Here is a 16,686-nt window from a genome sequence, read left to right on the forward strand (position 1 = left end):
GTCCCTAAAGTGCATTTTGAAAATTCTTCAAAAATGCACCTGCTGCTACCACCCGCATTCTTTAAAACACCTGCTGCATACTTGGGGACCCCCCCTGAATTAATTTGGCTATTTAAAAACTTGTTCCCCATAATTTTTTTTTTTACCCCAAAATTAAAATATTTTTTTGGGGGTGTCCCTATTTTTTTTTTTTTTACTTTTTTTGACACAGTTTGTTTTTAGGGGCTATTCCCAGGGGTACAGGCTATTTTTTTAAAGCCTGCACCCCTAAACCCCAATTCTGCACTTTTTTTCGCCATGTAAAACATGGTGAAAACTTATCCCCGTTTTTTTCAAAGACTTTTCGCACCAAAATTGAAACATGCGAAAATGACGTCATCGGCGAAATTTATCGCCGATTCTGAATTTTCACAGCCTAATTGAATATGGCCCAAAGCCTTCCAGTAATTAAAACTTTTTTTTCATGCATGGATCTACCAGTCCACACAGTGGGTGTGGAATGAAAAGTCGATATTCAGATTGTCAACAATAGAATGTTGACAGTTTCTGAATGTCGACAGTCAGAATGGCAACATGGACTTTAAGGTTGACCACCAATATGTCGACATTCAAAAATGTCAACATTGTTACAATGTTAACATTTAACAAGTCTACACCAGAATTTTGACATACAATTTTTTCTGATTTTAGCCTAACCCTAACCCTAAATCAAACCCTAAAGTTAGCTTTAAACCTAACCCTAATCCTAAAAATAAGCAAAATATGGAATGTCAACATACTAAATACTGACATTATGAACATGTTGACATTTCAACCATGTCGACATTTTTATATGCTGACATATTGGTTTTCAACCTAAAATCCATGTTGACATTCTGACTGGATACCCCACACAGTGCCGTTCCTAAGAATAAATAAGGGGGAAAATTATCAAAGCTTGGAAAGAGATAAAGTGTAGAACGATAAAGTACCAATCAGCTCTTAACTGTCATTTTGGAAAAGTGTTTGGAAAATGACAGGAGCTGACTGGTTGGTACTTTATCTCTCTCCAAGCTGTGATATATCTCCCCCATAGCTACCAAAACTGTCCATCATACTTTGCCTGCTCGGTTAGTGAAGAGCTAACCCCACCCGCCACCTAGAATGGTGCACAGGGGTGAAATATAAGGGTGTAATCAGTTAATGTAAACACTTCAGTTCAATAATTTAGCATCCATATACAATAATGTAAAATAATGACTATACTTTAAGTTATACATTTATATCATTTTTTAATCTGGTGGATATGCCTGAAAATAATTCTGTCTATAAAACAAAACAGGTTTCCGAGCATGTGAAATAGGGATGACAAATAGAGGAGGTTAATAGCTGTATCTCTGTAATAATTTTCATCTGCTATTATCTCTATGGCCGAGCTCCGGCTCCTCTCTGCACATACTGTACTGTACACCTGGTGATGGCTCGTAATTTCACGTTTCTAAATTGTCCTGACCCAGTGCACAATTTTGTAAATAACCAATGGCCTTTGTATTAGTAATCTTTAAATGATTATAAAAAGAAAACCCACAAAACATATAAGCGATAAGTATAATTCTGGAGAATGTAAGAGACCAGTGCGGGTCTATTTACTAAGCAGTGTTAGGAGACAGTGAAAAGTGATAAGGTACCAGACAATCAGCTCCCAACTGTCATTTTTCAAACACAGCCTGTGAGATGGCAGTTGGGAGCTGATTGGCTGGCACCTTATCACTTTTCACTCTGTCTCCTAACACTGCTTAGTAAATAGACCTGAAATTTAGAGTAAACCCAGATAGAGCGGGTGATGCAGAGGACGCAGCTACTTATGAAGTCGTGCACAGGATGTTTGCCACAGACCACTTCATGTTACTTGCATTAAAATACCCTGTAATGTCAGCGCAAGGTCAGGTTACATAACCAGGCATTGCATCTCTATAATGACCGGTAGAAATATACTTGGTCCTATTATTGTCTTATTATTTAATTGGATATTTCAAGTTCTATATTAGTCAGGCAATCAAATTGAACAAATACCCATCAAACCCACTTATCATGAAGATAATACGTAGATAATACCTGTCACTCAAGCAAAAGCTAATTTTCAAAAGCTTATTGATGTATTATTCTTTCACAGGTTTCCATCCATTTATAATGCGTTCCCAGGGCCTTCTTTTATAATCATCCTTTGCTCAACCTATAACCTTTACCTCCTTCTTGGGCTGTCACCGCCCTTGCATTCATCCGCACTAGGTTCTGTCCATCCCCGCCCATGCTAGTTATTAACCCCCCCTTTAGTGCTAACGCTGTAGAAATTACCCCTAGCGCTAATTATTGGGAATAAATGTAGCTGGTACATATTCTTCCCTCATCAATTTTTGTACATGTTAATGATTTGTGGAATTGTGCATGCTCGCAGTGCAGGAGGTCTGGAGGAGACAGAAGGGAAAGGTGGCTCCATCCTACCTTGGGTCCCGAGGAGGAGCCACGTCTGTAGGAGGCGGCTGGAATCCATTCTGAGGATGCTGAATCCAAGATTTGGAGCACAAAAGTGCCGGTGGTGGCCATCATCCCTGAAAAGACTCAAATATTGTTATCTGGCCCTGTGTAAACCACTGTTGAAGAGGAACTGTACTCATCCCTTCTGTTCGCTTTCAGAGATTTCCATTGGGCCCTTACCGAGGCTTCTGGGCTTTTTCTGGAGGGAGGTACCCGCACGGGACCCACCAAGGACTAACCTGCGTTTCACAGTCCTTACAGATGCACAGGATTTTTAATGTACTCAAATTTGTTTGCTCAGTGTGTATTGAATAGCGTATTGCACTGTACTGATCTTGTTGCCTCCAATAAATAGATTAAGCAACAGTGACACTATCTTTTCTCATCACTTTATCTGTGGCTTTTTGACTTGAGGGTTCCTTTTACCATCTTTAACCTGGAGTTACAGACCATGATCGGTGTTCATCTGGCAATAATCATTGACTGCTCACCAGTTATAGGGGAGTAGGTGAGGCCACCATGAAGCCTCTTCCCTGGCACCTGGAACCTCTCACTGGGTGTTGATTACAGGTATAGCAGCACCTTTTTGGTGACTTCGGCTGCTTTCTCCTGACTGCTAACTTTGGATTACAAGTGCATAATATACAGATGGCTAATTATTTCTTCTCTGTGCGGAACACAAAAATGATAGGAGTTCCATGCAGATCACGCAATGCCAAATTCCACTAAATTATGATATTTTGAAGTGTGGGGAATATTCCACAAAACAGTCTTTTAAATTGAAAAAAAAAAACTAAAAACAAAATGCAAATATCGCCGTCACGTTACCCTATGTTAAACATAATTATTTAATGTGAAAAAAGCCAATACCACTTTTAAGTCCCATCTGAGAGGTCTGTGCAAGATGATTTATACAGCATCTCAGAAACACAGCTGCATCTTGAGAAGCAGAACCAAAACTCTGGCTTGTATACAGCTCTTATCATCTCATTAATATGAGATACAGATTTTGGCATCAACATGGTGAACATTTGAGGGCTAGTGCACACAGGCATTGACAAACAACATTATTTAAGGCATGGAGTAAACCTTGTACTTTGTCCTTGCTTTTGACAAGCATTACAGCATTCAGTACTATTTACTTAATATGTACTGTATTTTCAATTGAACTAACTTCAATAGTTACATTGATGCTTCTGACCACTGCAGTCGATATCAAACTTGATGCAGAGCAAATGCTCGTCAGAATGTGTGTGTGTGTACAATTTAATTTGCTCACATTATTTTTTAAATGATCAGCACCAAAGTACACTTTACTGGCCTTGAAGCTGTGTTTTAAATGCTTTAAATTAACATCTGAAAGTACTAAGTACTAAGCTTACTTTCTAAATTCCCTACCACAGGTCCAGGCCATCAGTACCCTCTCGGCGTCCTTGCCACACACATAAATAATAGGCCATTTTGAATAAAGTCAATTCCCGTGAGGGAGAAAAGCAGAACACCAAAAGATAACCAATGCAAGCATTGGAAGAACATACAAACTCCACACAGGGCCTTGTCAGAATCTAACACATATCCTTAGTGCTATGAGGCATCAGTGCTAACCATTGTGTTCAAACCAGGCACCCTTAAGCAACTGCCTTGGGCCCCAAATTTTGAAGGTCCCAATATTTTCAATTAAAATTTGTATTCTTTCTTCTGAGGGCCAAAGTTGGGGAATGCAGACAATTTTATTCACTTGAAGAGTATGAAAATCTGAGGCCATATTGTCCAGGAGGTCCCAGTCACACCTGTGCCAGACCCAAAACCTCGCAGGCATATATTTATGCAAGTCCAAAATGTTAAACCAGATAATGTGTGTTATCTGTAATAGCCGGGTGTACTGAATACTGTAAGCTAGAGACAAGGTTCAAGGGTCAAAGTTCCCAAAAAATGTTTTTGTCTTGGTCCTAGCAAATGCAGACCTGGCCCTGACATTGACATTTTGAAAGCTGCTCCTTTTTTCTTCCTTGGTTCAAAAACATATTGGTAGGTTAATTGGCTTCTAACTTAGGCCCTCATTCAGAGCCATACGCTCTGAGCACAGCGCACGCTCTGAATGAGGGCCGCCCTCCATAATTATGGAGCGTCCTCCTGGACGCTCGTATAGCTGTGGGTCACCATCCACAGCCTATACGAGCGTGCAATTTGATGGCCGCGATGGTCGTGACCATCGCCACTGCAAGCCGGAGCCTGCGGTTGAGTTTTTCAACCGCAAGGCCCGGAGTGATTTTGGCTCTATCAGAGCCAAAATCACTCCCACTGACATCACTAGTGATGTCAGTGGGCCGGCTTCTGATGGTAGGCGTTCCCTTGGGAACGCCCCCGTCAGGGAGGCACACCCCCGGCACGCCCACCAAAGGGGGCGTGCTGTCAATCAACATCGACAGCACGCCCCCTTTGATCAGACACAACGAGCGAAGGAAAGTCCTTCGCTCGTCGCGTCTGGCGCATGCGCACGACGGAGCTCCCGCCGTCGTGCGTATGCGCAGTGCACAACATCGACCCACTTGCGAGCGGACAGCCGCTTGCGAGTGGGTCTGAATCAGGCCCTTAATTGGCACTAGAGACATAGGGCCTGATTCAGAGCTGAACGCTCTGACCAGAGCGCTCGCTCTGAATCAGGGCCCTCCTCTCTGAAAATGGAGCGTCCTCTTGACCATCGCGATCATCGGGCTTGCGACGGAGACCCTGCGGTAGGGTCTCGCTGCCGCAAGCCCTGGAGTGATTTTGGCTCTATCAGAGCCAAAATCACTCCCACTGACATCACTAGTGATGTCAGTGGGGCCGGCTTCAGACGATAGGCGTTCCCATGGGAACGCCTCCGTCTGGCAGGCACGCCCCCGGCACGCCCACCAAGGGGGGCGTGCTGTCAATCAACATCGACAGCTCGCCACCTTTGGTGCGAGACCCGGAGCGACAGCTTGGCTGTCGCAGTCCGGGTCTCGCGCATGCGCACGACGGAGCTCCCTCCGTCGTGCGCATGCGCAGTGGGGGAACATCGACCTGTTTGCGAGCGTCCTTTGCTCGCGAACGGGTTTGAATGACCCCCATAGTGTATTCAACTTGAAATCGCTGTAAGATGTGTATGTTGGCTGCAGCACATGTGCAGTTTAAAAAAAGTCACTTGATACAGCCGCGCCCGTACACACATGCGCCTCAGAATCAGGCCCAAAATGACTAAACGGCTTGAAAAAACACCCATGTGTACGAGACGTAAAGGTCAGATCTCTGATTAGCGTTTGTGGAAATGTGGCTTGAGATTGGGGAGATTTATCAAAGCTTGGAGAGGGATAAAGTACCACCCAATCAGCTCCTAACTGTCATTTTTCAAACACAGCGGGGTATATTTACTAAAGTGCAGGGTTTTAGAAGTGGAGATGTTGCTCATAGCAACCAATCAGATTCTAGCTATTATCTTCTAGAAGGTGCTAGATAAATGTTAAGTAGACTGATTGGTTGTTATGGGCAACATCTCCTGCACTTTAGTAAATATACCCCAGCCTGTAACATAACAGATGCTGATTGGTTAGTACTTTATCCCTCTCCCCTTTATCTCTCCAAGCTTTGATAAATCTCCCCTATCTCAGAATTAAGGAACAACAACATTACACATTTTTCTGCTACATCTATGAAGTGTGAGAGAAAATATGCAGCGTTGGTGTCCTCGAGGTGTCAGATTTCCGACCTACCAATGGCGCTCTACAGTCGCTTTGCGGACATAGAATTATCCCCTGTGATGAGTGCGGTATATCCGTTCCGGTCCATGATGATCCTGTATTTTCTTCCCAAGTGGATTTTCTTGTGATTTATTGAAACTCTCTCAGCTGTTGGCACCAGCACAAAGACTCTGAATGAAACATTGACATTATCTTGATATTCTGCATTCTTCTCTTACTATTTCCTGACTGATGTTGCTCTTGGTATTCTGTCTTTAGTCTTCTTTAGAAAATAGGGAGAGATAAGATTATATGTATTGTCCGCCAGCAAGACTCACTCAGCTGCCATTGCTGCATGCTTGTAATATTAGTCATTACATAGTTTTGGTTAGAGATATATACATAGCTATATAATGACATGGATTTGACCATATGCAGATTTCCTTTCTAGTAAATCAGTTTTTCTGATATGAAATAAGGGTATCCGGTCAGAATATCGGCACCAGGGTTACAGTTAGAGTTAGGCTAAAATATGCAAAAAACTGTATGTTAACATTCTGGTGTTGACATATTAAATGTTGACATTATGAATATGTTGACTTTTTTTTAACCAAGTTGACATTTGTGAATGTCGACATTGTGCTTGTCGACCTAAAGTCCATGTCGACATACTGACTGTCAGCGTAAAGAACCCGTCGACATTCTTGTGCCAACATTCTGCATGTTGTGTTTTCATACTGCAGAAATAAGCTAGTATATATAAGTACATCGTATTACAGGATGTTCTTTAAGGAATGTGCCATGATAATCTGGCAGCAGTTTATGAAAATGCTCAAATAATAAAAATGTTCTAAAATGTATTACAGGTTGAGTCTCCAATATCCAAATATTCCGAAATACGGAATCTTTTTAGCATGACTGAGATAGTGAAACCTTTGCTTTTTGATGGTTCAATGTACGCATACTTTGTTTAAGGTATACAATTATTAAAACTAGTGTATAAAATAACCTTCAGGCTGTGTGTATAAGCTGTATATGAAACATAAATGAATTTCATGTATGAACACAAACTTTGTTTGAGCCACAAAAGTATTGAAAATATTGTATAATATTACCTGCAGGTTGTGTGTATAAAGTGTATTCCATAAATGCATTCTGTGTTTAGATTTGGGTCTCATTCCCAAGATATTTCATTATGATATGTAAATATTCCAAAATACGGAATATTCCGATATCCAAAATACCCCTGGTCCCAAGCATTATGGATATGGGAAACTCAACCTGTACCAATAATGTATTACCAATAATATATTCCCAATATAAAACCTTATCTGCCCTAACAACAGAATTATAAAATGTGTTTACATAGATGTAAATAAAAGTTATTCTAAGGGGCGTCTTAAGAGAGGAAGGGGCCTGTGTGCATTCCCTGTACCAGGCCCCCTCCTCTCTCCCCGGCGACCAGCAGCCGACTAACGCGGCTGGCTGGCCGCTGCCGAGTCAGTAGACTCTGGGCACTAGAGTGTGCTCTGCTCATGTGCAGAACGCTGGAAAAATGGCCGCGGTGGCCATTTCTGGTGTTCTGCTCAGCGCTGACACCAGACGCGGGACCACGGACAGGTGTGTTTTAGATAATATGGGTGCAGGGTGTGCGGTGCGGTGCCCCTCTGGACCCGGGGGCCTCTGTGCATCGTACACCCTGCACCCATTATAGATACGCCCCTGGTTATTCTAGTGAAACTGACTCACATCTGATATCTTTAGAAGTGTCCTATTTTAAAAGTGTCAACTTCTTTTTAAATCGATTAATTGGCGTTATATCAGCGTTAAACAGCAGTGAAACAGAAGGAAACCCACCAAACTACAAACAACAACCTAATTAATTGGACAAAGTGGAATGAACAATTGTGAGTTCACAGTCTCCATACTACTAGCTCCTGTGGACACATAACCAGGTGTTTCATTATTGAACTCCCTGTCTGGTGGCTGCATAAACCCGGTGCCTCCCTTGCTACTATTGCTGCTGGCTCTGTGCTTTACATATAATCCTAATGTATACTTATCTGTGTTATGTCAGTTTTCCTCTATAATAATGTACTTTTACCTTAGCTCTTTTTCTAAGTCTTATATCTAGCTCCTACCACTGTATATTTTACTATTTAATTTCTGCTCCCACCAAATCTCCACTTTTTTATACTCAATAATAAACTTTTGCAGTACAGACTCTTTTCCCACACTGCACTATTACTTGCGTTTCTGGAAATCTGCTCTCTCCTACATTCTGTCTTCATTCCTACTTTTAACTTTTCTTCCCCTATTTACATCATCCTTACTATTACCATGTTTTCTTCAAATCCCACCTTCACTCAGTGTCTACCTAATCTTTTGTTCTGCCCCTTGCTTCCATCTTTATCCTTTCCCCCTTGTCTCTTCCATTTCCTCTTCCCCTTATCTCCTCTCCTCTGTTTACCTTCCTCCCCATCTTCTCCCATTACTCAACTTTCATTCTCTTATACTCCACAGGGGTCCTACAACCTCACTGCTAATCCCTCCTCCCACTCCCCTCTCCATGCCACTGTACCCCACATCCATCCACACATCATTAATTTCCCTTCCTGCCCACCTTCTACTGGCTCCCCTTCTAGCACTGGAGTCCTCACCATCGCTACACTCTATTCAGCTCGGTCCCCCAAATTAATCTCACCCCCACGCTATAGCAACCCTGATAATCTCATTCAAATCTCTCCAACAAACTCTGTCCCTCTATCCTGTGCCCTCTGGAATGCCAGGTCAGTCTGTAATAAACTGGTCCCAACCCATGACCTTTTCATCTCCAACTCCCTGAATCTCCTAGCTATTACTGAAACCTGGATTTCACCCTCTGACACCGCTTCTCCTGCAGCTCTCTCCTCTGGGGGCCTCACCTTTTCCCACACCCCACGACCTGGGGGTCGCCATGGTGGTGGTGTTGGGGTCCTTCTATCCCCTGGTTACTCATACCAACCCATTCCCTCTGAACCATCCCTCACATTCTCTTCATTTGAAGTCCATGCTATACGCCTCTTCCACCCAGTACACCTCCAAGTAGCTGTCATTTACCGTCCCTCTGGCCCTCCCTCCAAGTTCCTTGACAACTTTGCTTCCTGGCTCCCTCACTTTCTCTCTTCAGACCTTCCCTCCATTATCCTAGGTGACTTCAATATTCCAATTGATATCCCCACAGAATCCTCTGCCTCCAAACTCCTCTCCCTCACATCGTCACTTGGTCTCTCCCAATGGACCTCCTCAGCCTCCCATGTGAGTGGCCATGTGCTTGATCTGGTATTCACACACCGTTGTGATATTTCTGACCACCTCAATTCCCCATTCCCTCTTTCTGACCATCACCTTCTCTCTTTTAACCTGTCCCTCTCTCCTTCCCCTCCTCTACCTCCAAAAGCCTCCATTACTAAGCGTAACATTGACACTATCGACACAGGTTCCTTTTCTTCTCTGCTTGACTCACTTCTCTCCCCTATCCTCTCTCTCTCCTGCCCTGAACAAGCCGCCTCCCTATACAATGCCTCCCTTACTTCTGCTCTGGACTCTGCTGCCCCAGCGATCACTATTCACACTTGCAGATCTACTCCTCAACCCTGGCATTCCAAATGCACCAGATACCTGCAAAAGTGTTCTCGAACTGCCGAGCGACAGTGGAGAAGATCACGCTCTAAGGCAGATTTTCTCCATTTCAAATTTATGCTCTCATCCTATAGTGCTGCGCTCTCCCTCTCTAAACAGTCATACTTTAAGAACCTCATCTCCTCTCAGTCCTCTAATCCCCAGCGTCTCTTCACTACTTTCAAATCCCTCCTTCGCCCACCCCCTCCTCGTCTCCCCTCCTTGCTCACTGCCCTTGACTTTGCTACCTACTTTACATCTAAAATTGATTCCATACGTCAGGACATCATATCCAATCAGTCCCCCAGCTCTCCACCTCCTCCTTTCCCTAGTCACCCCTCCCCATTAACTTTACCAACTCTAACATCCTTCTCCCCTGTATCTGGAGAGGAAGTCATGGCCCTCATCCGGTCCTCCCCCCCTTCCACCTCCCCCCTTGATCCCATCCCCTCCCGCCTCCTCCGCTTCCTTTCTCTCTCAGCCTGCTCCCATCTTGCCCACCTCATTAACCTCTCCCTCTCATCAGGCACTGTTCCTTCTGCATTCAAACATGCCCTTGTCTCCCCCATTCTTAAAAAACCTACCCTTGATCCTAACCTTCTTTCTAACTACCATCCCATCTCTCTCCTCCCCTTTGCCTCCAAACTCCTTGAGCGGATTGTCTACAACCGCCTTACCACTTTTCTTTCCTCCCACTCCCTCCTTGACCCTTTTCAGTCTGGCTTCCGTTCTCTCCACTCCACTGAAACTGCCCTCACAAAAGTCAGCAATGACCTCCTTGCTGCCAAATCCCAAGGCCACTACTCTCTTCTCATTCTCCTTGATCTCTCTGCTGCTTTTGACACTGTGGACCACCCTCTCCTGCTGAATATCCTTCACTCCCTTGGTCTACGTGAAACTGCCCTCTCCTGGCTGTCATCCTACCTCTCTGACCGATCTTTTTCAGTTTCCTCTCACGACTCCTCTTCCCCTCCACAGCCTCTTACAGTAGGTGTTCCCCAAGGTTCTGTTCTTGGTCCTCTCCTATTCTCCCTCTATACTTCCTCTCTAGGTGAACTCATCAGCTCTTTTGACCTCCATTATCATCTCTATGCTGATGATACTCAAATCTACCTTTCCTCCCCTGATCTCTCCCCCTCTCTTCTGACTTGTATCTCCAACTGTCTCTCTGCTGTCTCTTCCTGGATGTCCCAGCGATTTCTTAAACTTAATATGTCTAAGACAGAGCTAATCATCTTCCCACCCTCCCACATCACCTCACTTCCCACTATTTCTTTATCAATTGATGGAATAACTATCTCATCTAGTCCCAAGGTGCGCTGTCTTGGAGTTATCCTGGACTCATCACTCTCCTTCAAACCACATATCCAGAACCTTTCACAGTCCTGTCGTTTCCATCTCAAAAATATTTCTAAGATCAGACCCTATCTCACCCAGGATGCTACTAAAACCCTCATACACTCACTGGTCATCTCCAGATTGGACTATTGTAACCTCCTCCTATCTGGCCTCCCCAAATCCCATCTCTCTCCTCTCCAGTCTGTCCTCAATGCTGCTGCACGGCCAAACATTCTGTATCTGCCTCCCCTCTCCTACAAGCCCTACACTGGCTCCCCTTCCCTTTCAGAGTCCAATTTAAGGTTCTCACGCTTGCTCACAAAGCCCTCACCCAATCTTCTCCCATATACATCTCTGATCTCATCTCCCTTCACGCTCCTATCCGCCCTCTTCGCTCAACTAATGCACGCCGCCTTTCATGCCAGCTGATTACTTCCTCCCACTCCCGCCTCCAAGATTTTGCCCGCACTGCTCCCCACCTCTGGAACTCTCTCCCACTCCGCATCAGACTCTCCACCTGTTTGCAATCCTTCAAACGGGCTCTCAAGACCCACTACTTCATCAAAGCCTTCCAGCTATCATTCTAACTCCTTGCTACATGCTCATTCGTCCCCATCTACCCCATCTGTGTCAACCCAGTTTGTCTTCCCCCACCTTTTTAGAATGTAAGCTCTCACGAGCAGGGCCATCTACCCTCTTGTGCTTCTCCTTACTATAGTGTCATTTACTTCTTACTCACCACTAGGGCACCTAACACTTGGTTGCTTATGCTCTGTTGCTTATCTGGGTGATATGGTCACTAATGTAGCAATGTATATTATCCATGTCCTGTATTGTATTGTTCTGTAAGTCACTTGTATACAATTTGTTTTTGTACTTTGTAAGGCGCTGCGGAACACTTGTGGCGCCATATAAATAAATGCTAATAATAATAATAATATGCAACAAATGGCCTGATGACGTAGCAAAAATCCGAGTGATTAAATTTACTAAGGGGCACTTCTCAAAGTCCCCATGTCTTGGGTGGTTGGATTTAATGGGGCAATAATATCAATAAACACAAACAAGACCTGGGGCCAAATGTAATAGCCTGTGATTTGAGGGAGCCGGCGCAATTCCGGCAAGATAGTCACTAGATTTAAAGCATCAATTAGTTTAAAGGCAAAACCAACCTGGTTTTGCCTTTCAACTAATTCCAATGTAAATCTGATTATCTTGCTGGAATCGTGCCTGGCTCCTGCAATTTGCGCATTATTACACCCGGCCCCTTGTCTTGTATTTAATATTATTTCCCCTTTAAATGCAACGGGCGAAATGGTCAAACTCAGTAAATTTACCTGTAATGGTCATCAGGGGGCTCATGTTGAGATGGGCATACTGTACTTGCTTAGAGTATAATACAAATAGGAAATGCAAATGAACCATACTTGCCTACTTTGGAAAAGCATTTCAGGAAGATTGTGAAAGCACCATCTATGAGCGCGGCGGTAAAGTGGGCGTGTCCTGCTACATCTGAGAGGCGTGTCATAAACCTGACTTACAGCCAAAAGTAAATAAACATCAAAGTGTCACGACCAGGGTTTTACCTGTGAGGTCACTGTGGCGGGGGGCGTCTGGCGGTGGAGCTGGTGTGTGGCAAGGGGCATTGGCTGTGCGTGGCTCTGCGTGGGCATGCTGTCACGTTGGGCTGGTGAGGCCTGGCAGTGCTTCCGTTCCGTTTGGCATGGGCGCCACCATCTTGCCTCCGGCCATGTGATTTGCTTGCCCAAACCTAGTTTGTCACATGCTCTCTCTGGCCAGTGTCGACACAGCACTTGGTATATAGGGAGGTTCAGAGCCTGACTTCATTGCCAATGCAACGTGTTTCACAGCATAGCTGAGAGAGAGCTCCCTGTGCTCACCACCTGTTACCTGTGAAACGCTACCTTCCTACCTGCTTGTCTGCTCCAACCCTGCTGGACTACCCTGCATCCTCCATTACCTTCCCCTTGCCTGAGTACCTGAGTCCTGCTGTTCACCCTGCACCCTGTCTCCACTCAGGGCCAGACTGGGACTAAAAATAGGCCCTGGCATTTTAAAGCACAAAGGTCCACCTCGCGTCAGCACCTGGCTCCTGGCACAGACTCCTCCCCTTACTAATCCTGACTCCTCCCACATCTTAGTCTATGCGCTTACACATATAATTAATATTAGAACATAAAAGTGTACATCATTCTCTTAACATACACACAAAAGAGCACATCCTGCAGGGGATTTAAACATGTGCCATATTTAAACATTTGGTATTTGGTTGGTTCTGTTAGGTAAAGCTGGCGCTACATTGGTATATGTCACGCACAAAGTAAAGGAAAGGCATTTTACCAATTGACCAAGGCCTAGCCTAGCAGTTGTAGAGGATTAGATGGTGTTCACTGTAGGAATTTTTTAGGGCAGGGGAGCGGAGCAGAGGAGGACACGTCTGTGCCACCAAAGCAGAGCTGTTACTACACATTTTGATGCCCTGTAGACATAAAGAGCTTTGGTTTCCCCCGACACAAAAGAATATGGTAGTATGCACACCGCAGGTGCGCGTCGAAAAAAACAGTTGTGTGTTCGCCGAGAAGTGCCCGATGATCAGTCCGGCCCTGCCTCCACTGACACTCTGCTGGATATTTCTTCCTCAGTCAGCACTCTTCATTAATCAGTCACCACCTGGACAGTTCCCCTTGTCTGCCACTACCTGGACATTTTCTATTAACCAGTCACTACCTGGACATCTTCCATTGCCTGTCACTAACTGGACTTTTTCCTATTTGCCTCACTACAGCTCCCAAGTGCACTTTAGTGCTATACCCAGACTTTCTGTTTTACCACATTCATGTCTGTTAAGCCACTCATTAAAAACTTCACATTTGCTTTTAAACCTGCTTCAGTGTCTGCTCCTATTACCACCCCGGGTCCACAACAAAACAAGAACATCACACAAAGCAGTTAGTAAAGGCCCCCATACACAGCACGATTTTTTACACAATATGGGACACTGGGCCACTAAAAGCCCGGGGCTGGTTGTTCTTTTTTTGGGGGGGGGGAGAACGCCATTTTTTTATTTTTATTTTGTAGTGCAGCAGCACAGACGGGTCTCTCTGATCCCGTCCATTCCATGCTCTGTGTCAATGACACAGATGCAAGTAGTGGGCTCGGTGTACATGTGTGAGTGCATGTATGTTTAATAAACTTATACTTTGTATGGTTTGTACAGTGTTTGTTTATTTTAATATTGCTTTTGCAGTGGAACTACAGGTACCAGTGGGCCCGTAATACCCCGCATGCTAGTACTTGTGGTTCTCCAAGTTCCAGCATGTGGGGGAGGCTTGCTGGGACCTGCAGTTCCATAGCAAAAGACAATGGCCCTCATTCAGAGCCGTACGCTCTGAGCAGAGCGCACGCTCTGAATGAGGGCCGGCCTCCATGAAAATGGAGCGTCCTCCTGGACGCTCGTATAGCTGTGGGTCACCACCCACAGGCTATACGAGTGTGCATTTTGATGGCCGCGATGGTCATGACCATCGCGACCATCGAAACTGCGAGCCGGAGCCTGCGGTTGAGGTTTTCAACCGCAAGCTCCGGAGTGATTTTGGCTCTATCAGAGCCAAAATCACTCCCACTGACATCACTAGTGATGTCAGTGGGCCGGCTTCTGATGGGAGGCGTTCCCATGGGAACGCCCCCGTCAGGGTGGCACACCCCCGGCACGCCTACCAAAGGGGGCGTGCTGTCAATCAACATCGACAGCACGCCCCCTTTGATCAGACACAACGAGCGAAGGACTTTCCTTCGCTCGTCGCGTCTGGCGCATGCGCACGATGGAGCTCCCTCCGTCGTGTGCATGCTCAGTCCAGAACATCGACCCACTTGCGAGCGGACAGCCGCTCGCGAGTGGGTCTGAATCAGGCCCAATATTTTTAACTATTTGAAATGCACTGCACTACACTATCAACCTGGCACCCACCGCCCCAGGGATGCCGGGGATAGCCCCGGGCTATCAGCCTAGGCCTGGGGTGCCCTGGAGAGGGGGACCCCTTTATTGGGGGGGTCCCCAGCTCCACAGGGATCCCTGACCTGGGCCGACTAGCGATCAGGGTTAATGTTTCGGCTTGGGGGCCCGGTGAAAGTGCTCCCCTCGCTGTGGCATTAGCACCCCGCTAGAAAGAGTCCGGTGCTGGTTCTGGATAATACAGGGGGATCCTACTAATTTTTCCCCCTGTATTTCCAGAACCAGGACCAGATCAGAGCCCAGTGCTGGTTGCGCAAAGTACGGGGGACCCCTACATAATTTGTCCCCATATTTTGGCAACCACGGCTGGTTCTGACTAGCACGGTGCTGGTTGTGCTTAAGTACAGGGGACCCCTACGTTGTTTGTCCCCTGTATTTAAGCACAACCAGCACTGGGTCACCAAACGTCCGGGGCTGGTTGCTCTTTGGGGGGGAGGGCATGCCTTTTTTTTCCTTTATTTAAACAGGTTTTTTTTTTTTTTAACGCAGCAGCACAGACGGGTGTCACTGACACAGATGCAAGTAGCACGGATCTCCTGGTCCGTGTGTGCATCTATGTCATTGAAATACTCAGCAGCACAGATGGGTCTCACTGACCCGTCCGTGCTTTTGTGTCAATGACACAGATGCATGTAGCACGGTGTCATATCGCACTCGATCTAATGATTATGCTACTCATTAGATATTACAGGATAGATCAGGTGAACATAGTGCAGTTTTTGCTGCACATCGTTCACTTCAGCTGCCGGAGAGAGTTCAAGGGCGATTGCATACGAGATCACATAGTATGCAAATCGCACCGTGTATGGGGGCCTTAAGATGTACATTTTGTTGAAAACACACTGATACTTTTCAGAAAATGCATGTAGTCATAGGGATCATTGTGCCTTATAACCAATGCAGGGAAATTATACTAATGATCCCAATGGAATGTATATATCTGTTTCTTTTATATGACAGCTTCAAATTGGGGGTAAGGTGCAATCAGGGAGATTGCTAGACACTTTTAAGGCGTCAGGGAGATTGCTACTATTTCAGGGAGTTGGCAAGTATGAAATGGACAAAACCCACAAAATAAGTATACGCCTAAATCCGTAAGAAGATCTCACATTTGCGCCACAGGGAAAAGGCGGGAAAACGAAGTCTGAGCAAAGAAAGGAGGAGTTTAGATAATTGCAAATCGGTCATTAGCTGCATCACTTGCAGGGCCCGGGGGCTGGTGGGATTTCATGCACTCGCTAGCTGCACTAAGGCATAGGTGGGTCTTTCATTGATTGTATGTACCTACATTAAATGACTTGTTGAGCGTATTTTAAATTAATTTTTTGCTATTTTATTTCATACACAAACAAGAACATTAAAAAAAGTTGCATCATGGATGTTTTTGTTATTAGTTTTATTTGTAATATATTGTAAAAATTTTTTTACCTGGCTGTAAGTGTA

Source organism: Taudactylus pleione, unplaced genomic scaffold (genome assembly GCF_031769625.1).
Source record: "Taudactylus pleione unplaced genomic scaffold, aTauple2 ptg000092l, whole genome shotgun sequence".
Classification (NCBI taxonomy): Eukaryota; Metazoa; Chordata; class Amphibia; order Anura; family Myobatrachidae; genus Taudactylus; species Taudactylus pleione.